Below are 24,333 nucleotides of genomic sequence, written 5' to 3' on the forward strand. Positions count from 1 at the left end.
TTGTTCCATGTAAATTTCTTCCACCAACTCTCTATTTAAGAAGGTCGTCTTAACATCCATTTAAAGAATTTCAAGACCATACACTGCAGCTAATGCTACTAACATCCGTATGGACGTAATTCTTGTAACTGAAGAGTATGTATCAAAGTAGTCTAGACCTTCTCGTTGTCTATACCCTTTGACTACGAGTCTTGCCTTGAATTTATCAATAGTGCCATCATATTTGATTTTTCTCTTAAAAATCCATTTAGAACCCAAAGGTTTATTTCCAGGAGGAAGATCAACCAATTCCCATGTATGGTTGTTCAATATGGATTCTATTTCACTATTGACTGCCTCTTTCCAAAACAATAATTCCGAAGAAGTCATAGCTTCTTTAAATATTTGAGGCTCATTTTCCAATAAGAAAGTCACAAAATCTAGTCCAAATAAAGTAGACGTTCGTTGACGTTTACTACTTCTTGGATCCTCCTGATTACATGTACTTTCTTTTGTTTCTTCCCGAGGTCGTTTAGATCCTTCACCAAACGACTCACATTCCTTTTTATACGGATTTATATTTTCAAAGAACTCAGCATTATCTGATTCTATAACCGTATTATTATGAATGTCGGGATTTTCTGATTTATGAACCAGAAATCGATATACTTTACTATTTATCGCATATTCTATGAAAACACAATCAATGGTTTTCGGTCCTATCTTTACCCTTTTGGGTTTAGGAACTTGCACTTTTGCCAAACACCCCCACACTTTAAAATAATTCAAGTTGGGCTTCCTTCCTTTCCATTTTTCATATGGAATGGATTGTGTTTTGCTATGGGGCGCTCGACTTATAAGGATGTTTAACATACTTAGATTCAACACATGTTTGACATTTTGATTTTTCGCATTTCAACCTAGGCAGTACTTCCAAGTTAATCATTTTCCGCAAGGTTTTATAATTGACATGACCCAAACGTACATGCCATAAATCATTTGACTCAAGTAAGTAAGAAGAAGCTGAAATATTATTATTATTTTCCACAACTATTACATTCAAATTGAAAAGGCCCTCGGTTAGGTAACCTTTTCCTACAAATATTTCATTCTTACTTATGACAACCTTATCGGACACAAAACCGTACTTAAAACCGTGCTTAACAAGAAGTCCAGTAGAGACTAAATTCTTTCTCATTTCGGGAACATGAAGGATATTGTTCAAAGTCATGACCTTGCCAGAAATCATTTTCAGAAATATCTTCCCATATCCTTCAACTTTCGCTGTTGAAGCATTTCCCATATAAGTTGTCTCTCCGGGTCCAGCAGGAGCATAAGTAGCAAAAGCTTCTCTAACTGCACAAACATGGCGAGTGTCTCCTGAATCAAACCACCACAGTTTAGGATTTTCCACCAAGTTACATTCAGAAAGCATGGCACACAAGTTATCAACATCATCATGATTTACTACCATGTTTGCTTGACCCCTTTTCTTGTGTTTCTTCAGAGCATGACACTCCGTAGATTTGTGTCCGTTTTTCCCACAGTTGTAGCAGTTTCCACTGAACTGCTTCTTGCTTGGGTTATATTTCGGACCAGAAGCCTTCTTCCTCTTTTTGTTATCTTCAATAATATTTGTTCCCATTATTGTTGAATTTCCACGGCCTCTCCTTTCAGCAGCTTTATTGTCCTCTTCGATTCTCAATCGAACAATGAAATTTTCAAGGGACATTTCCTTTCGTTTGTGTTTTAAATAATTTTTGAAGTCCTTCCACAATGGAGGCAACTTCTCAATCATTGCTGCTACTTGGAATTCTTCATTGATGACAAGACCTTCAGCAAGTAGATCATGAATAATCACTTGTAATTCCTGAACTTGGGTAATAACAAACTTTCTATCTACCATTTTGTAGTCCAGAAATTTTGCGGCAACGAATTTCTTCATCCCGACATCTTCAGTTTTATATTTCTTTTCAAGCGTATTCCATAATTCTTTTGATGTCTCCACGCCACTGTTTACATTATACAGATTATCATCCAGTCCGCTAAGAATATAATTCTTGCATAAAAAATCAGAATGCTTCCACGCTTCAATCCCGATAAAGCGTTAATTCTCTAGAGTTTTATCTGGCAGATCAGGAACATCTTCCTTGATGAACTTTTGTAGACATAACGTAGTTAAGTAGAAGAACATCTTCTGCTGCCAGCGCTTGAAATCAATCCCGAAATTTTTTTCGGGTTTTTCTGCCGGTGCCAACGCCGGTGTTCGGCTTGTCGATGCGTTGGCAGTCACCGTCGGAACAACTTGGTTTTCGCTTTCAGTCGTCATTTTTTCTGTAAAAGAATGACACAAACAAACGTTTAATACACGTTTTCACACTGGAGTAAAAATTACGTAGATTTTAATCTCCAACAAAACGCCACGAAGGCTTTACTCTCCAAAACGGGAGTACACAAAACCACAAAGGTTTTAGTTTGCAGAATAATAAGAATAACACAAATACAGAAATAAATATTAAATTTCTTAAGATTGTTAGTCCCGCCAATATTGCTGTATTTGTAAATAATAATTCTGAAAAATATAAGTTATCGTAATTAAACAGTAATTAATTCGAGCCCACTGAATTCACAGTGTTTCCTTAAGGAATTTAATCCCCTCCTAGTACCCAAGGTAATGGATTATTTCCTCCCAGGATAGAACGAATCACACACTGGTGTAGCGGTACTTCAAACCCCAGTGTTTCAACGAACACAAAGTTCGGTAGCAAATCACACTTACAGTTGCTTTGTTTGAAGTTAAAACAATGCAGAACGAAGGAGTAGAAACTCAGAAAATCGTATGGAAATGCTGAGAGGAAGGAGTGCAATGTATAACCAAATCTGTTGAGCGATTTCAGTTTTGTGTCTTGTGTATTGTGTGTGTCTTTCTTCAACAGCTGCTGCACATATATATAGCAGCCAGCTTTGAAGATGAACGACCCTCCATCCTCCATGGTGGAGCATGCACTAGCTTGTTTGTAGAGCAAGCACTTGTTTGGTGGGAAGAGCATTAGGCGGCTGCCTGGTGGTCAATACACGGATTAGAAAATATCCGTTACAAATGCAATCAATCGATCATTTGACCGAAAGCCGAAGCCGTAGCCGTAGCCGAGCGAGCAAGCGACGACGACGGCGCGAGGCTTGCTTTCTTCTTAACTCTTTAAGAGCTACAAGAAGAGCAATTATATATATATACCCACCAAAAATCTTTTCCTCTTCCAATATGGGACAATGTCTCATTGTCAAGAGGGAAAAACTTAAAATTTTACTCAAAAATTTCATTTCCCTCCATTTCCCATTCACCCTCATTTTAAGAGTATTTCATCTTAAAAATAAAAAACCTCAACAGAATCAATCACTGCACTTTCTAAAAAGAGAGTAGAAAATTTTTGCTGTTTCTAGCCAAGCTCAATAATAAACGTTAACGCATAACCAAAATGGAGTCTGAATTTTCCAAGTGATTGACTGGTTACTGTTATTTCTGCGATATTTTGTTGCTTTGGCAAGTAAGACTCATAAACTTTTTCTCTTCTCTATCTTGAAACTTCAATTAGGTAAATATATTAAAATGGAAAATCATATTTATTTCTTAAATTAAAGCTGGATAAAGTGCTTGCTCTATTTGTCCCAATTTATGTGATTATTTTTCTTTTTCGTCGCCATTTTATATTTAGAAACAATTTAACTTTCGACTTCTCAATTTACGCTTAGTGAGATTATTATAGCCACACAATATCTTAGACTACACGCAAAAGTCAAAGTGCATCATATAAAATGGGATGGGGCGAGTATTAGACTTCAAACTCCAGAAAAAGTTGTTAGTATCTAGAACAAAAAGGAATTTTCATAATCTATATCTATACTATATTAAAAGCACGAAGGCTCTTAGCGAAATGTCGTTCGCCTTTTTTACCCTTAAAAAATTGACTTTACACTAGATAAAATTATAATTTAAGTTGTCTTCCTAATATTTAGGAATAAACATTCAATTACCATTTATGCTAAGTTTCCTAAAGTTAGAACTTTAAAATCAACTAGAATTTTATTTGTTAATCTTTCCTTATTAGATTGTATTACAATTTTATTTGCAATAGGAAGACGTGATTTTAATACACTAAAGACTTGTGTTTCAAAAGGAAAAACAATACTAGCTTTTTACCACGTCTAATCTCCATATCATTTGTAGGATTTCAAATTAAAAAGCTAAAAAAAAAGAAGATTAATCAAGTACACTACTAAATTGATTAATTTCTAGAATAACTTACATATCTATCTATCTATCTATATTAAAAGTACGAAGGCCCTTAATGAATTATCGTTAGCCTTTTTTATCATTTAAAATTAAATTTCACATTAGACAAAATCGTAATTTAGTTATTATCGTAATATATAGTACTTTGAAATTAATTAATTTGGTTATAAAATCTTTCTTGTGTTGAATTATGTAGGAAGTCATAATATATATTTAGGACTTTAATATAAATATTAAAAGAAGCTCGATGCACTAAACTCCCCAGATGTGCTGGGCCCGGGTAAGGGCCGGACCACAAGGTCTATTATCTTTTACTTATATTGTTTGGAAGAAATAACAATATTACATTGTCTTAACATAAAAATTCGTTTGGGAGAAATAACAATATTACATTGTCTTTTGCTTATATTTATTTACGCCATTTCTATATGAAATATGTTTGAACTTATAATTCTAAGGGGAGGATACTATATATTCTTACTATTAAATTAAGATGTATCTACTTAATTAACTATTTTTCTAATAAATAAATGTATTTTTTAAATATTATGCGAAAACATCGATGAAGAGAAAAAGAAAAAGATGTTATTCGAGTGAGAAGGATTTTAAAAAAATATCTCTATTTTCTATATCATTGTAAAGGCACAAATCTCGAATGCAAAAAATAAATAAATTATTTTTAATTTTTTTTTTCAACAACTCAAATATATTATTTAATAATAAATATGTAATTTTTTAAAATTATATACTCATTAATATAGGTATACGCGCAAAGCGCATACCCTAAGACTAGTTATATTAAAAGCATGAAGGCCCTTAGCGAAATGTCGTTCGCCTCTTTTACCCTTTTAACATAGAGTTCACACTAGACAAAATATGCATTAATTATTTTTCTAATATTTGGACTTTTCATATTAATTTAAAGTTTGATTATGAAATCTTTCCTTATTTGAGTTAGGTAAAAACTCATAATACTTAGTAGAAATTATATATAAGATTCTTTCCTTATTTAAATTAATTTTTTTAAAAAGAATTATTAGTTGAGTTTTTCGAAATCTTACAATAGTAATTAGATGACTTTAGAAGTCGTTATTAGGGTTTTGAGAAATTTGTTTTTGAATGGGAAACAAAACGTGTAGGCTTGTCAAAGAAATAAAAATATATATATTATAATAGTTATTTTATTTACTTAAACAACATAGTAGGTAGCATTTCAAAAATATTGTGAATTTCTGAAAATAATTACAACTCCTATGTTGGTTGTAGCTTTTTAATTAAGCAAGAAAATAATAAAGTTCTAGCCAATTTTTTTATTAATTTGACCCAAAAATAAAAATACATAATTAAAATAGATAGTTATTTGCATCTAAAAAATAACAAATAATACACAATTGGTACTTTATTATTTTAGCTAAAACTATTTTTATCTAGCTAATGTTTTTATAAATTTGATCCGAAAAGATAAAATATACAATTGGATCAAATAGACATTATATCTAAAGAAGAAATTAAAAATACAAAATTGGATAAAGTATACGTTTGTATATTAACATGAAGCAAGAAAAATACATAATTATATTGTAATAAATAAAGAATTATATTAACGATTGAAAAATATTACATCTTATCAAAGTTAATTTTTTATTTTTTTTCACTTTCACACGCCTAAAGGAAAGTGTATGTATCTATGTTCTTTACCACGTTAGCGTCCAGGAGTAACAACAATCAAATAGCCAACTTCGGGGGTACTTATGACTATAATTTGTTTGGGGTGTAACTGATTTCGTGCAAAATTTAGAGGAGTTTTTTAACATAACCTCCATATTTTTGGCTCATAGATTAACATCCTTCTAGAATCCATAAACGGTAATTAATCTGATACAATCTTAGACTCTTACTTCCGTAAAAGAAAATATCGGATGCATAGTTATGTGCTTGGACAACAAAAGAAAACTCACTCCAAAATGAAGAAATAGTAGACTAATCAAAATGTAGCAGTTAAATAATATCTTTTGCAATAATAATATAGTATTTTCTAATATGTTGAAAACAATTGATATGATATTTCTTATTGATCATAGAAATAGAACAATTGTATTTTGGTCTTGAGAGTTTCTTTCTACGTTGAAGTTAGCTAATTAGGATCAATAATTTTTAGAAACTTAATCTTTTGTTAATTTTTATTTTATAACTCAAAAACAAATGTTAATATAATATTTATGTAATTTTCTAAAATTTTGTATTCGTTGAGCTAGAGTATACGCGCAACACGTGTATCCTAAAACTAGTTATTGGAAAACAATATAAACTAAGGATAATAAAAAAAAACTATCAAATAACTAATTCTTGCAACATTGCAAAATAAGAAAAAAATAATTATTTTGTTCGGCGCATTTACTTATAACCTGAAAAAATATTGGTCGAAGTTCGTAACTTTCAACTTCAAAATTGACTAAGCAGAATTAATTTTTAAAGTAGTATAATTATAGAAGCATACTGAAAAAGCAGAAAGGTACAAAATTTAGGTAGAAGGTACAACACCTTAAAGCACCAATTGCTACATTTTATTTTTACCTTACCGATGAGAAGTTCATTGGTGTGGGGTCCATATTGATCGGAGGTGTCGAGGAAGGTGACGCCGTTATCAATGGCTTGTTGCATGAGCTTGATCATTTCGGGTTCGGGCTTGGGCGGGCCATGATGGGGTGACATACTCCTACAACCCAGCCCGATTCTAGAGACTTCTAAGCCTTGTGAGCCTAGCTTGATCCTCGACACCTCAATCGCCGGCGTTGCCATTTGTGGTAACACTTCTTCAAAGTTGTTGTAATTGCTTGGTATATCTTTTTTTCCCTTTGGTGGAGATCGTTTTTTTATATATAAGGTAAATTCTATTAATCAAAAGAGAGAAAAAAACTCTCGTAGAATTTACATCAGATCATCATTCTTTACAAAAGACGCACAATCTTCTATACAAGTAGGTGCTATATGGGTGCACCAAAAAGCGATCAAAGATAAAAGGTTATTCTTAAGTTGTGAAAAAGAAGACTCAATCCCCCCAAAGACTCATATTTCTCTATTCCTAAACTATCCACATGAGAGCCAATGGGGCGAACTTCTACGCATTTTGCTTGCTTCTTGTGCGGAAACCGGCCCAGCTATATAGCATATCCTTTACACTGTTTGGCATCACTCATTGAACACCAAAAAGATTCAGGATTGCCCTCCACAAACCCGAGGAAACAAGGCGATGCAGCAGAAGATGATCAACTTCTTCCCCTGAGCTTTTACACATATAGCACCAACTAACAAATGTAATTCCTCTCTTTCGCAGATTTTCAACAGTCAAGATCACTCTCCTCACCGCTAGCCATGTCAAGAAGCACATCTTCGTTGGCGCCTTAGGGATCCAGATCGAGGAGTATGGAAAAGTAGCCTCCTCTCTCACCAACATACTCTGGTAAAAGAACTTTATAGTGAACAAACCATCGCCACGCAACCCCCATCTCCAAGAATCACAAGATGGATGTGGCCTTTCTTGCCCGTATAGCAGTGTCAACAAATCTTGGAGCTCCGCAATCTCCCAATCTTTCATGTTCCTTCTAAAAGAGAGGTCCCATACTACCCCCCCCCCCTTCCTTCATGCTCCTTGCGAATCTGTTGGACCATCAATTCCTTCTGGTTTGAAACTCTGAAGACATCGGGGAAGGAGACCCTCAGAGTATCCTCTCCACACCACCTGTGATTCTAAAAGCTGATTCTCCTTCCATCTCCCACCCTGTAAGTGATGTTGCCATTAAAGGCTTCCCAATTCTTCATGATGCTCCTCCATATGCCACATCCGAATGGTGTTGTGATTGCCTTGGTCCTCCAACCCCCTCCCGTTGAATCGTACTTTACTACTATGACCTTCCTCCATAGAGCATGCTCTTCTACCCCGAATCTCCACAACCACTACCCCAGTAAAGCTCTGTTGAATACCCTAAGATCTTTTACTCCAAGTCCACCCCAATTCTTTGGGGAAGTGACTGTCTGCCAATTCACTAGATGAAACATTCTAGTTCCATCCGCCGCATCCCAAAGAAAATTCCTTTGAAGCCGCTCCAATTTATCTATGATGCTCACTGGAGCTTGCAATATGGACAAGTAATAGGTAGGGATACTCGACAAAGTGCTTTTGATAAGCACTTCCTTACCGCCTTTTGACAAGTACCGTTTCTGCCAACCTGCTAATCTTTTTTTTAACCCTTTCAATCACTGGATTCCAAACCATAGTATCCTTATGCGAAGCTCTCAATGGTAGACCCAGGTAAGTGGTGGGAAGAGAGCCCAACTTACATCTGAGGACATGAGACAAAGCATCAATGTAAGCAACCTCACCCACCGGGAAAATCTCGCACTTGCCGAGGTTGATTTTGAGTCCTGATACTATCTGAAACCACTGCAGGACCTGCTTTAGGCAGGTCAACTGATCTATATCGGCATCACAGAAAACCAGGGTGTCATCCGCAAAAGGAAAAGGATAGACTCTTTGGGCACTGAGCACCCCGATCGAAGCTAAGAATCCTCTCAAGAAGCCTCCGTCCGCCGCACAATCCATCATTTTACTCAGAGCATCCATCACTATAATGAATAGAATGAGAAATAGGGGGTCACCTTGCCTGAGGCCCCTGGAGCTGCCAAAGAAACCACACAGGCTACCATTAACCAGGACAGAGAATCTGACCGAGGAAACGCAAAACTTGATCCATCTCCTCCATCTTTCCCCAAATCCCATCCGCATCATAATGAAATCCAGGAACTCCCAATTGACATAGTCAAAAGCCTTCTCAAGCTCCAACTTGCATAATAAGTCGGTTTCCCTATTTTTTTTCTTCTGGAGTCTACTAGTTCGTTTGCCACCAAAGCGGCATCCAGGATCTGCCTACCTTCCACAAATGCATTCCGGGAGGACGAAACAGACACGTCAAGAACCTTCTTGAGTCTGTTGGAGAGCACTTTATAAATAATCTTGTAAATGTTCCCCACGAGACTGATAGGCTTGTAGTCTCTGATACAAGATGCGCCTTCTTTCTTAGGCCCAATAGTAATAAAAAAAACATTGATACTTCTCTCGAAAACACCATTCATGTGGAAGTATTTAATGGCTTACATCAACTCCCCCTTAATGGTGTCCCAACAGAGTTGGAAGAAGGCCAATGAGAAACCATCAGGCCCGGGGGCCTTATCACCAGCACAACTCGACACAGTCTCGTGCACCTCCTCCTCCTCGAAAGCCCTTTCTAGCTACTTACTGTCTCCCTCACCTATGTTGTTGAACTCTATTCCCCCCAAAGTAGGCCTCCAACTAACTTTCTATTTGTATAAGTTCTCATAAAACCCCACTATCGCCCCTTTTACCTCCTCTTCTCCCTCAGTCCTCACCCCATCCACCACTAAGGACTCTATGAAGTTTCTCCTTCTATTTGTGACCACAACCCTGTGGAAAAACTTGGTATTTGAATCCCTACCTTTAACCAGAGCGCCCTCGATTTTTGCTGCCAACTAGTCTACTGAGCTATTGCTAACTCGATTATTTCCCTCTTAACCTCCCCCAATCTTGCTTTCTCAAATTCATCTAACTATCTCGCCCCTTCACCTCTCTGTAATTCCTCCAATTCATGCATAAGCTCCCTTATTTTAACCTCTACCCTCCCAAAAACCTCCTTATTCCACCTAATAATATCTCCATTGAGCAATTTGAGCTTCTTCGAAAGACGGAATAAGGGTGACCCTGATACCCCATAGCTTGTCCACCATTCTTTCACTTTGTCACCAAATCCTGGCACTTTCAACCACATGTTCTCGAATCGGAAGGGAGAACGCACACCCTCCCTCTGCATCCATCTAACAAGATAGGCAAATGATCTGAAGTCAGCCTAGGTAAAGGAATCTGCAACACATTTGGCACCAGCTCATCCCAGGAGGGCGATATCATGAATCTATTAAGTCTAGACCTTGACTTATGATCCTCCGCCCTGGCCCAAGTAAACCTTTCCCCTGACAGAGGAAGATCAATGAGACAGTGATCATTGATGAAGTTAGAAAACTTCTCCATGGCCCTCGAAATCAGGCAACACCCTAATCTCTCCTCTGGAAATCTAATAGTGTTAAAGTCTCCCCCTATAACCCATGAAATATTTCATTCCCCCATAATATTGGCTAGTTCCTCCCAGAAAGACACCTTGGACCCTTCTCCTACCGGTCCGTACATTCTCCCAAATCCCCACTCCACCCCACTCACTCTATCTTTGACGAGAGCTGCTAAAGCAAAAACTCCCTTCTTAATCTCATTTACCTCCAAGCTTCTATCATCCCACATAAGAATAATGCCTCCGACACTTCCCGCTGCTGGGACCCAGTCATATTTCACCCAACTACCTCCCCAGACACTTCTCACAATCGCATTCGACAAAGCTTCCATTTTGGTCTCCTGAAAACAAACTAGGTTGGTACCCCACTTTCTAACTCCCACTTTGATGATGGCCCTTTTGTTTGGGTCATTTATCCCTCTCACATTCCATGAAATAATCTTAACTTCCATAAGTAACAATAGCCCCCTTTTCCTCACCCCCTAGCCGAGGTCCCTTTCTCCCTATCACACACCCGGCCCCTTCTTTGGTACACTACTACATCCCCTAAATTATTTTGCTTAACACCTTGACCCAATTCCCTCCCTGCACCTTCATAAAAAGACTGTTGCTCAATCTCCCTCAATAGTTGTAGCACCCTATCTTCCTTTCCTTCGAAAGAAACACCTAAGAACTTCTCAAAATTTAATAGTTTATCTTCCATCCAGAAGGACATATCCCCTCCTCCAATCCGTGATGAAATTGGACATGCGTCTTCTGTATGTACCATTCCCTTGCTCCTGCTAGAGGAATACAAGACCATAGCATTGCTAGCAGTAGAAACTTTAGATGCCGGGAGGATATCATCATTTTCTTGAGAGGCACTAACCTCTGAAATTAACGTTTCGCTGCTATAGGGATGACCAGAAGCGCCAGCAGGGTATCGGGATGGAACCCTTGGAGACATATTAACTAGTATTGTTGGCTCGCCACTGACATCAATTGGGGCGGGTGCAACAATCTTCCCTGAAGAAGAAGGAGCTTGGAGTGTAACCTCAGCACAACTAAGCATAGGGGAAGATGGGAGGGCGATGGAGTTGGGTCCGTCAGAGGCAAGAGGCGTGGATTAACACCACCAGCTTTAGCCTGTGCTGCCCCTGGAGCAGTGGACGAAGAGGGGCGTGGGTCATAGTGCTTGGTGAAGAAATACCACTGTGTGAAGCACCATTGGCATAAGAAGAAGGAGCGATTGCTCCCATATGCTTAGGAGCCTTATCAGACGCAGCTTGATATAAGATGGGCCCATTGGAATCAATTATAATAGAATTGGGAAAAGTTGCTAGGCCCATGTGTGGAGGCCCAGGCCTATACTTGCTGAAAACTTGCCCGACCCTATGATGGTTAAAGGAGGACCGGCCCATTCTGCCTTTTCAGCCCGCATCACTAACCCAGGGGTATTTACGTCCTTTTTTCCGATAAAATTTTGACTTCTTCTCCCAAATTCAAACCCCCGTCTCTTCTCGATCTAACATCTGATTCTGGATTAGTCCATTGATCCGGTGAGTCCTCCCCTCCCTTCAGAGACTGATTTTTCCTTCTCTCCCTTCTATTTGACTTTCCCTTTTCTTCCGCCACTACCACAGGCATATATATATAGGGCCTAAGTTACTCGGACTCGGGTGCAGGTATCCGACACGGGTGCGGATCCAAAGGACGGATCCTTCATGGTCTAAATTTTAGGATTCGAGGATACGGATCTAGGTACGGGTACGGGTGCGGAGATTCGGCAAAAATAAATTAAAAATCTAGAAATATAGTTATAGAGATATGCATAATTATGAGAGATTATATGGAAAACTTACGTGTAACTTTTGCCTTGTAGAGTGTAGTAACTGAGTCATTTAGTTTTCAAGTTGTAGGCAGGCACGTAGACACTCTCCAAAATGGCATGATTCATTAATTTTCCTACAACTCGCACAACAAAGTATTAAAATAAGTTATTATAAACTTGTTGAAATATAACAAATAAAAGTTATAAAGAGATTTAGAGATACAAAAGAAATGAAACATACCTTTGGAAGTTAGAACTTAGAACTAAATAGGCTAACATATTTTCAAGAGTCACTAGTCAAAATTTTTAAATAATTAGCTATTCAAATTAAGTTACTCAAATGACCACCAAAAAATCTTACAGAAATTGTAAGTTCACAAGTTCATAGACAAAAAATAAGTACATAGCATACACATTTAAACTACGCTAGACTTGTCACTTGAAACATTATACATGAGTACATTCTATTCAAAGGTCATCTTCCTCAATCTCTTCAATGTCAACTTCTTGCAAATCTTGAACTTCCTCTTCAAAGAAGACTCCTTCTAGTTGAGGTTCGTCTATTGACAATTCAACTAGATCATTGATACTTTCATCAATATTAAAACAATTCCTACCTAAAACAACACCAAAATAAATTTAGAAGATTGTTAAAGGAACTTATCATGCTAAAGAAATTACTCAAGAAATATCAAATCATGAATATGTATGTATACAGATATACCTAAATCCCAATATTTCCTTGGACCACTTGTATACTTTTCCTTTCTTCGAGAGAGCAAGCGAATACTATAATGGATAAAAACTAAATCTTCGGCTCTAGAAGTAGCTAGCTTGTTTCTCTTGATGCTATGAATAAATGAAAAAGTACTCCAATTTCTCTCGCAACAAGATGAAGAAGTTGGCTGGGAAAACAATTTGTAAGCCAGACTTTGTAAAAGTGGAGCATTTACACCATGGTTAGCCCACCAAAATAAATGCTCCTCATACCCCATAGCATCAATCACATGAGGCTCACCAAAGTAATCATTCCCACAACAAAATACCCCATACTCCAAAGAAGCTTTCTTTAAATCATTCGGATCCTTGAAATATCTTTGAAAGCAATTGAGCCTATTTTGTGAAATCTCTATATCTTCATTAGGAGCAAGTCTTCTTAATCCGTTACTTTCACCTTTAAGCCACGACTCATGATAATATTTCGGAACTAATGAATATGCCATGCAATGCAATGGAGTATTACTCTTATTCCACCTTGCCACAAGAATTCCTTGAATTGTAGCAAAAAAATTCGATTGACCGGTAATAAGATCTTTCCCCTCATGCTCAAATACAATCACCTTCACCTTTTCAATCATTGTATCCTACATGTCGTAAATAAGGTGCAATTTTGGACAATCAAGGTCGGCATTTCTAAGCATGGCTACAATTGGCTCCGTACACCTCAACAAGTATTCAATAGTATCCCACCATTCATCATCCATCACAAGAGATTTTATTTCGTGCACTTTAGCTTCAATTACTTTATCTCCTTTGTAATTCTTCCATTCGTCATCCATCACCATTTTTTCCAATGACGATTTAACTCTATGAATACGAGAAGTCATAATAATATGAGAAGCAAATCTTGGTTACGCAACTTTCAACAAAGATAACTCCGAATACTTTTAGAAAATGGCAAGCGTCATGTCGTGATTCACCACAAAATTCTTTAAGCTACTCACTTGACCAATCAACTTTAATATCCATTCGTAATTTTTAAAGTGAGTTAATTTTTCTGAAGGTTGACATATACTTTTTAAAGCAAGATTCAAACAATGAACAATACATGGTGTCCAAAATATGTGCGAAAAAGTTTGCTCAACAATAGAACCGGCAAGCTTCATATTACCTACATTATCAGTGACAACTTGGACAATATTCTTTGCATCGACATACTCTATGGCTTTAATAAATAACTTATCAATATATTCACCATCCTTAATAATCCCACTTGAATTGATTGATTTTAAGAATATTGGTCCGCCACTAGATGCTCCCATTATATTTATCAATGGTCGCGTTTTAATATCTGATCATCCATCCGAACAAATCGACAATCCTTTTCTTTTTCATGTATCTTTAATAGGTTATAATTTTCTATTAATATGAGCCTTTTCTTGGGCCAAAAGAGTTGTTCTTAACCTATTAAAAGTTGGCGGAACATAACCAGGCAAAGAATTTGCTGCCAAAAACTCCGAATATTTTTTATAGTAAGGAGAAGTTGCAAGGTTAAATGATAAACCTGATGCGTAGAACATACGAGCCGCCAACTTGTCGGCAATGTTTCTGTTACAAATGTTAAAATATTTCTCTAGTGCTCCACCATTTGAACCTTTTCTTTTTTTTAGTTGTGATAAGTCTAAGCCTTCCGGTAGAGATACATAATCTGCCTTTTTTCTTGCATTCAGTTGTGCGCCAATTTTTTTCTTTTCAGCTTCGTCGTTCTCCTTCTTCAATGTTGCACATACTTCATGAGTAATCTCTTTGTATATAGCAACGCCATGACCAGAGATCTTTAGAAGATGCGCTTTACCTTTAGAATATGAACCTGTAACTTGTTTATTGCAAAAGTTAAAAGACCACACTCTATTTTCACCGAGGAACCGAAAGAACTTTAACATGATTCCATAAGAGTTTGTCATCAAAATCTGATGCAACACTTTTTGCTGGTCTTGAAATGCCTTTTCCTTTTTGTTTCACATCTGTTGATGAAGCCATTTTAAGGGATATTGGGTAAAGAAAAATTCTAAAAAATTTCGGCTATGGATTCAAAGAAAGTCGAGATGAAGCAAAGAGAGTGAGAATGGCTTGTTTATCTATGTTCTTGGACAAGAAAATTCATTCAATGAGAAAAAAGATATTCTGATGGGGATATGGGGACTTTACAATGACAATAGACTTATTGGATAAATAATTCATTAAATAAACAAAAAGGTATTATGATGGGTGAAGTTTATGATGATAATTCACTTTTTGGACAAGATAATTCACGTTACTTTTCATGGGATAGTAAAATATTGCATTAAATGATATTTGTACTATTTAGTTTTATCATTTTAATTTGGAAATATTTTTAAATTTTAATATAAATATAATTATTAATCAAACTCCAAACCCTAAATTCCAAAACTAAAACCTCAAACCCCAAAATCATATAACCTTAAACATTATTTAATTACATACGATATTGTGTATATTTTATTATTGATTAAATTAGTCGATTAATGTGATTTGTCTGAAAGCTATATAACCTTAATCATGAATAATTAATTATATTTCAAGTATTTCAATAGATCAATATTAATTAGCTCGATATTCTAGAACTTGTATTGATAGAAAGAATCAAACAATCTAACAAGACGGGATCCCTAATATGATAGTGGATTATCTCTTATTATCGGTCAAAGTAGTCAAACAAAGTCAATCGTTATTTCCAATCAAACATATATTTAGATTTCAAGTATTTCGATAGTTCATAACTTGTATTGATAGGAAGACTCAAATGATCTAACAAGAAGAGTTTCCTACTCTAGTCGATTAATGTGATTTGTCTGAAAGCTATATAACCTTAATCATGAATAATTAATTATATTTCAAGTATTTCAATTGCTCAATATTAATTAGCTCGATATTCTAGAACTTGTATTGATAGAAAGAATCAAACAATCTAACAAGACGGGATCCCTAAAATGATAGTGGATATATCTTGTTATCGGTCAAATTAGTCAGACAAAGTCAATCGTTATTTTCAATCAAACATATATTTAGATTTCAAATATTTCGATAGTTCATAACTTGTATTGATAGGAAGACTCAAATGATCTAACACGAAGAGTTTCCTACTCTAGTCGATTAATGTGATTTGTCTGAAAGCTATATAACCTTAATCATGAATAATTAATTATATTTCAAGCATTTCAATAGCTCAATATTAATTGTATAAATTAAGTGTTATTAAGTTTTCTCATTCTTTGTTTATTTTCTAAAATTTGCTAATATTCTTCTTTGTCATATTTCTAAAGTATTTCGATATTCTAGAACTTGTATTGATAGAAAGAATCAAACAATCTAACAAGATGGGATCCCTAATACGATAGTAGATATATCTTGTTATCGGTCAAATTATTGAGATAAAGTCAATCGTTATTTCCAATCAAACATCTATTTAGATTTCAAGTATTTCGATAGTTCATAACTTGTACGCGGTATGAAGAATCAAATGATCTAACAAGAAGAGTTCCCTAGTCAATTAATGTGATTTGTTTGAAAGCTATATAACATTAACCATGAATAATTAATTATATTTTAAGTATTTCGATAACTCACTATTAATTGGTGGTGCTAATCAAATATAATATAAAAATATTCTTCTTTGTCATTTTTTAAAATTATTTTAGCTCATTCTCAAATCATGTAATTTATAATTAGTCTTAAAATATGTGTCACAACATAGCATATAGTGGAGAACTAAAGGGTCAATTCTATTATGTACAATTTATATATTTTCATGATCTTCGCAAGAACGTAATTTGTCAAAAAAATTACATGCTAATAATTAATTTAGAAATTATCTCCCGTTTCTTTTAGAAAGAAAATATTTATAAATAGTATAATTAGGTAAATTAATAAAATTTATTTATTTAGAGCATATAATTATTTAATATATATATGAAGTTTACTCAGATAAAAAATATGTGTCTTTAAAGTATATACAATTATATTTAGTTTACAGTTAAATAATTATTTATTATTTTGATTAAAACTATAACTATTTTTGGTACAATTAAAACTGTAATTTTTATAAACAAAAAACTATTGAAGACATAGTATATGTAATGCCTATCTCGGCAGAATATTAGCAAACATATCAACTAGTAATAAAGTAGTCAATTCCTAATTAGTCTAAAGTCTTCTTTTTCCTTATTCTCTGCATTCCTGTCTTCTTCTTTGTATGGTCTAAGTCTTCTTCTTCCTTATTCTCTGCATCGCTATCTTCTTCTTCTTCCCCAACAAAATTTGACCGAACCACGTTAAATTTGTGTCTTCTTTATCTATTTTAATTGTCGTTGTTATCAACTTCCATTGTCTTTGTTATTGCCATTATACCGTTATTTGACTATATTCCACACTACCCGGGTTCCCGATCCTAATAAATTGGTATCAGAGTCGGATCTAACCAGGTTAGTTTCAATAGCCAAAATGACTCGAACAAAGACCTGTATTGAGAAATTTGACCGAAGTGCAAATTTCAGAATGTGGCAATTAAAAATGGAAGCTATCCTAATTCAGGATGGCTTAGACTTGGCGCTGCAAGGAAAGGAGAAGAAGCCGGATAAAATGACAGATGCGGAGTTTGCCATCATAGACAAAAAGGCAAAAGCAGGTATTATTTTAAATCTCTCAAATGAGGTTTTACGTGAAATTTCTGTAGAAACCACAACTAAATGCATGTGGGAAAAATTAAAAACCTTATATATGAAGAGGACGATGGAAAATAGACTTTACCTGAAGTAAAATCTTTATACAATTCGTATGGGTGAAGGTACCTCTATTCTCTCTCATCTTGACACATTTGATTCCATTCTTATGGATTTGAGTAATATAGATACTGAAATTAAAGATGAGGATCAAGCAGTGTTACTGCTTTGTTCTCTACCCCCATCTTTTAAGCATATAAGAGATACTATGCTTTATGCAAAGGATAATATCTCTTATAAGGATATTAAATCTATCTTAAAATCAAAGGAACAGATAGATAGTGATATTACTGGGGAAGCTAGTGGAACTCAAGCGGAAGTTGGCTTGTTTGTTAGGGGCAACTCCGACTCCATATCCAGATACAATAATTTACAGTGTCGCTATTGTCATAAGAAATGTCACATTATCTCCGAATGCTATAAACTGAAAAATAAAAAAAAGCATAAGGAAAGAAAAAATGAGCACAAAAATACTGACACCGCCGAAACTAGTGTAGCAACTGATGAGATTGAGGGAACTATATTTTTAGCAATTGAAACTAGTTTCAGATTAGACAATGAGTGAATTTTAGATTCCGATTGTTCATATCATATGTGTCCTAGAAAGGACTTATTTTCTACATGTGATTCACTTGCAGGTGGAGTTGTCCAATTGGGTAACAATGTTACTCGTAACGTTATTGGCAAAGGTACAATTCGGGTCAGAATGCATGATGATGTGGTGAGAACTCTCACCGATGTTAGATATGTTCCTGAGTTGAAGAAAAATCCCATATCTTTGGGCACTTTAGAATCCCTTGGGTGTAAATTCACTAGTGAAGGTGGAGTTCTGAAAAATTTTCAACGTGCTCGTGTGATGATGAAAGCACACAAATCTGGTTCGTTGTATACTTTATTGGGCTCCACTATTATAGGCCCTACTACAATTTCGGTATCAGACAACTTGTCTGATTTTGATGGCATTAAATTTTGACATATGCCCATTGGGACTTTTGCGGAGAAGGTGGAGCAAATTTACTATATCATCCAAAATTATGCCAAAGTGAAGATTTGTAATATGGCCATTATTTTGTCAAATGGAGTCCATCTCACATAAGCATAAGCATCTTTGCAAAGTGTAGACTTTGTTGGCAATATTCTTTGGGACCCAAAAATATTGCATTGTGTGTTGGACATCATTTGCACAAGTTGTATCTCTTCTTTTACACCTAAGAGGTCAAGACTTTTTTGTCTATAAAAGGGAAGGCCATTAGTTCATTTTACCATTACATATATGGGAGTCTTTAACAAATACCCAGGCGGGACAAAATATTTACCTGCCACTGCCTACATAGTTTGCCCCCTACCCATTCTTTTTAATACCCAGTCAAAAGCCAATTATATGAAGTCAAATTAAGCTACTAAACCAAGCCAAACAAAACCAAATCAAGCCAAGCCAAGCAAACCAAGACAAGCCAAGTGAAGCCAATTCAAGCCAAACCAAACCAAGCTAAGCCAAACCAACCCAAACCAAATGGATAATGAGTGGGCATGTAGGAGTAATTAGTTTTAATTGGGTAGGTATATATTTTAAATAATTTTCAAATGGGTAGAAAAAAGTAATTATTTCAAGCTCAATGGGTATTTTTGCAAAAATTGCTCCACATATATTGTCCATCCGGCCCTATACGAGATGTGAAAATAATTTTTCTTAAAGAGATATTGCTCATATACTTACTGCAAAAATCCTATTAAATTCTTTCAAGACGACAACAAATTAAACCTATGTGTATACAGTATATTGCAGATTTTTCATAGCCACTCAAACAAAGTTTTTGCAATTATAGAAAAAAGAGCTATTCTACACAACCACTTTATCTAACAAACAAACATACCCGTTTATTTTATTCAAAAGGTAAATTTAAATTCAAATTTTAAACAAAACTGAATATAATGTTATAGAATAAAACAAAAAAATAAAAACTGTTGCAACAGACTTATTTAAAAGTCTATATATATATATATATATATATATATATATATATATATATATATATATATATATATATACACGTACGTATATATACTAAAATTTATATACCTTGGAGGACCTAAGCTCATAAAAGCTATGTGGCTCAGATTTTTTTTTTTTAAAAATATTGTTATTGCACTCGTGCCAAATACTCTAAATTTTTTTTTTTTTTTTGAAGAATCTGACACGAGTCTGACGCCTTTTAACAACAGTACCTGTGACCGCAATGCTCCAGTGCAATTGCTATTTCTTTGATTTGCTCTGCTTCAAAACTTCCCATACTACCAAAGCACAAAAACACTACAGATAAATCCGGTTGCTCATTCAACTACTAGATAATACTTTCAGTTTCGGACAGATTATTTCGATTGTGACCACTTTTTGCAAAACTGACCACTGGACCAACTGGATAAATTGTTGGAACAATCTAAGAATCCAATATAGCCTGAAGACCTTTACCCACGACCGTTAGGTCCTGGGTTCGAGTCACACTAGAGAGGAAGTGTGAAAACACTATTGATCCTCCTAAATTGGAAGGGATTTTAGAAGAAAAAAATATATATAGCCTGAAGAGAAAAAGATTCAAGCTCGAAAAAAGTGTTAATAATAATCCCTTTAGCCTCTTTAAATCGAAGAATTCCATCAAAAAAACAATGTTGAAGCAAGTCTTGTATCCAATAAATGCTTAGGCTAAACTTTAGTAGGACATGGATTTTTAAAACATGGAATTGATAATTCCTTATTAGAGTTCATGTACATAGACGTGTCTAAATTTTGCTCATTTCAAGAATCCAGAAGATATTTTTTTGTCTAAGGAGATATCGATGAATTTCAAATGGAGTTGAGAAGTGAGAGATTTTAATGAAATTTTGAACGCCATAGTCTAAGGGAAGTTTCATGATGAGAATAAAGTTGCAAAGATTATTTTCATCTCTATTTAGAACGAGTTTTGCAAATTCGATGGCCGATACGAGGTGACCTAATCCTGCTAAAAGAATGAAAATTAGTTCATTCATCTTGGTATGGAGTATTTTCGAGTTAATTTCACGGATGATCATCAGCTTATCATTTATTTCACAAAAGTTACTTAACTATTTTTTATCACTTAGAAGTCACTCAACTTTACCTTTGTAACTTAAAAGTTATTCTAGTTCAAAACCGACAAAATATCCAACAAAAAAAATGACATGACATTACATTTAATTAAAAAATCTAACAATAATGCCACATAAGTTTAAATAGACCACATCTAAGTTAGACCCATTTCTTCATCAGCCCGATTTGACCTATAAGTTATAACCAAAATGAGTTTTAATATTTTGACAATTAGAAGGAAAAGAAGAGAACAATTATTTTGTGCTAAAAATATCTTACTTAATTTGTTACGTAATAACGTTAATACCACCACCTATAATTTCATTAAAAATATGAACAGAACTAGCACCGATCTAGTTTTTGCATCCTTCATATCATTTTATAATTTTACATGAAGTTAAAATACTACCATATCAATCTCATATAACAATTAAATGTACCACTAACAGACAAGAACAACAAGCTAATAAGAACTTATTTTCACAAATTACTATTCCATTAAAGTCAAAATATTGCTTATTAAGCAATACTAACAGACAAAAATATTGTTCGGTAAGAAACACCCACAATGAAATTGCATAGTAAAAATTGTCAATACACACCACAATCGTAGACAACCTATAGCGATAATTTGGACAAAAGAAAGAGACAACGTATTGTGTCATTGACCGTAAATGTACTACCAAAACCTAAAGATAAATTCAAAAGACCTAATTTTTCTTAAATTTCTTAGACTTCTTTTTCTACAAATTAACCACAAAATCAAAGTGTTAGTCCAGTTAATTATTCAAATATTAATAATTCATTTTGGTTATAGGTCAAATCGGGCTGAAGAAGAAATGGGTCTAACTTAGATATGGTCTATTTAAGTTTATGTGGCATTATTGTTAGATTTTTTAATCAAATATAATACCATGTCATATTTTTTATTGAATATTTTGTAGGTTTTGAACTAGAATGACTTTTAAGTTACAAAAGTAAAGTTGAGTGATTTTTAAGTGATGAAAAATAGTTTAGTGACTTTTGTGAAATAAATTACAAGTTGGATGACCATCAATGAAATTAACGTGAGTATTTTCCTAAGGGTGATTTGTTAGACGAGACTTGATTGTTGTTAATTTATCGATGGGTAGAATATTTAGAGTCTACATAAATATCTCATGACCAGAAGTTGAAAGGAAGTAGGGATATTTTTACAAATGGAAATTTGAAGTTTCAAACTTCAAAGAATACATGTATCTAAAATTTTGACAAGTCCTCAGGTAAGAAAAGTCTTGGCTAGTAACACTAATATGAATTGATAGGGCACTAATTTTGAGACGTACATATGTGTAATGTGATTAAAAGAAATTAATCTAACCACAAAAGATAAAGGAATGATATGATTTTTTATTTATTTATACGATATCTTTACTTTTTGTTTAATATTCTTGCACAATTCTATATTTAATACAACAACAACAATCCAGTAAAATCTTACTAATGGGGTCTGGGGAGGATAGTGTGTACGCGGACCTTACCCCTACCCCGAAGGAGTAGAGAAGTTGTTTCCGAAAGACCCTCGGCTCAAAAAAATAAAAAGACAAAAGAGGTAAAAAGGAAGACAATATTAGTATCACAATAATCATAGGATAACAATCTATATTTAATAGCATATATAATTTTAAAAATATTATTTAACTACCATTTGTGAGATCTTCTTTTAAGTGTAGTTTATATAAATATCTCATGACTAGAAGTAGAAAGGAAATAGGGATATTTGGACAAGTGGAAAATTGAAGTTTCAAACTTCAAAGAGTACATGTTCTTAGAATTTTGACAAGTCCTTAGGTAAGAAAAGTCTTGGATAGTAACACTCCTATGAATTGACAGGGCACTCAATCTGAGACGTACATATGAGGTTAAAATAAATTAATCTAACCACAAAAGATAGAGGAATGAAGATAAACTTTTTCTCTTCTCTATCTTGAAACTTCAATTAGGTAAATATATTAAAATAGAAAATCATATTTATTTTCTTAAATTGAAGTTGGATAAAGTGTTTACTCCCTTTGTCCCGTTGTGATGCATTTTTTTTAGTCACTTTTATATATTTAGAAACAATTCTAACTTTAAACTTCTCAAGATGATTATAGCCACACATATCTATTAGTACTTGTTTTAAATATAAAAAAATGATATGGTGAGTATTAGACTTCAAATTCCAGAAAAAAGTTGTTAATATCGACAACAAGAAGGAATTTTCCATAATTTTTGGAAAACATTATAAACTAATTAAACAAGGATTAAAAAAATATCAAGTAACTAATTTTTACAATGTAATTCTTGCAACATTGCAAATTAAGAAGAAGAAAAATTATTTTGCTGGGCGCATTTACTTATCACAAGAAAATTTGTTGGTCCAAGTTCGTAACTTTCAACTTCAAAATTGACTAAGCAGAATTAATTTTTAAAGCAGTAAAATTATAGAAGCATACTGAAAAGGCAGAAAGGTACAAAATTTAAGGCAGAAGGTACAACACATTAAAGTACCAATTGCTACATTTTATTTTTTACCTTGCCAATGAGAAGTTCATTGGTGTAGGGTCCATATTGATCGGAGGTGTCGAGGAAGGTGACGCCGTTATCAATGGCGTGTTGAATGAGCTTGATCATTTCGGGTTCGGGCTTGGGCGGGCCATGATTGGGTGACATACTCCTACAGCCCAGCCCGATTCTAGGCCTTGTGAGCTTAACTTGATCCTCGGCACCTCACTCGCCGGCGTTGCAATTTTCTCCGGCAAATCTCCGTTCTCTAAGTCTGAACAGTGAGCTCTGAACAGAATATAATATGTTGACAAAAGTTTGACTAACTAAATTGCATTTTAAGCCCATAAAGTTTGAAGGAAGTTGCAGTTATATCCGCGAAGAAGGATTTGAATCTAAAATTAGCCCACAAATATTTTTTTAAAGTTGCTCTTAGAATTAGTGGTGTTCATAAAAATTCGAAAAATCGAATCGAATCGACTAAAAAAATCGATACTTTTTCGTTTTGGTTTGGTTTTGGTTTTGAATTTTTAAAACCAACTAAATTTGATTTGGTTTTTGTTTTAATAAACAAATAGCCGAAAAAACGAACCAAACCGAATATAGAAATAGTTATTTAAAGTTTATTATTATACCTATATATATGTATATTTTTATACAAAGTTTGTAAATTTTTATGTTACATTTTAATAGTTTGCACTTTTAGTTTAGTTCTTTGATATTATAATAATCTAGTTCATTGCCTTTACATTTTAGTTTGATTGATAATTTTCTTTTGCTAAGTACAAGAATTTATTTTATGTTAAAAATAATCTATTTTTAATTGAGTCCTAAAATTATTTATTACTATTTGGTTCAATTATCATCAATATATCTTGATAAATGATAGATTTCTCAGAGAGCAATTGGTTTGATAATGTATGTTGAAAATGTAGTCGCCGAAATATGTGTTTGATAGTATATGTCTCATA

The 24,333-nt window shown here is 34.3% G+C and overlaps 1 pseudogene; it reads right to left on the reverse strand.

Annotated features, from left to right (window-relative positions):
* Nucleotides 1–23,427, reverse strand: part of LOC107811172 (uncharacterized) — a 29,715-nt pseudogene extending 6,288 nt beyond the window's left edge.
* Between the last annotated feature and the right edge of the window lie 906 nt (nucleotides 23,428–24,333).

The sequence above is a fragment of the Nicotiana tabacum genome, chromosome 14 (genome assembly GCF_000715075.1).
Source record: "Nicotiana tabacum cultivar K326 chromosome 14, ASM71507v2, whole genome shotgun sequence".
NCBI lineage: Eukaryota > Viridiplantae > Streptophyta > Magnoliopsida > Solanales > Solanaceae > Nicotiana > Nicotiana tabacum.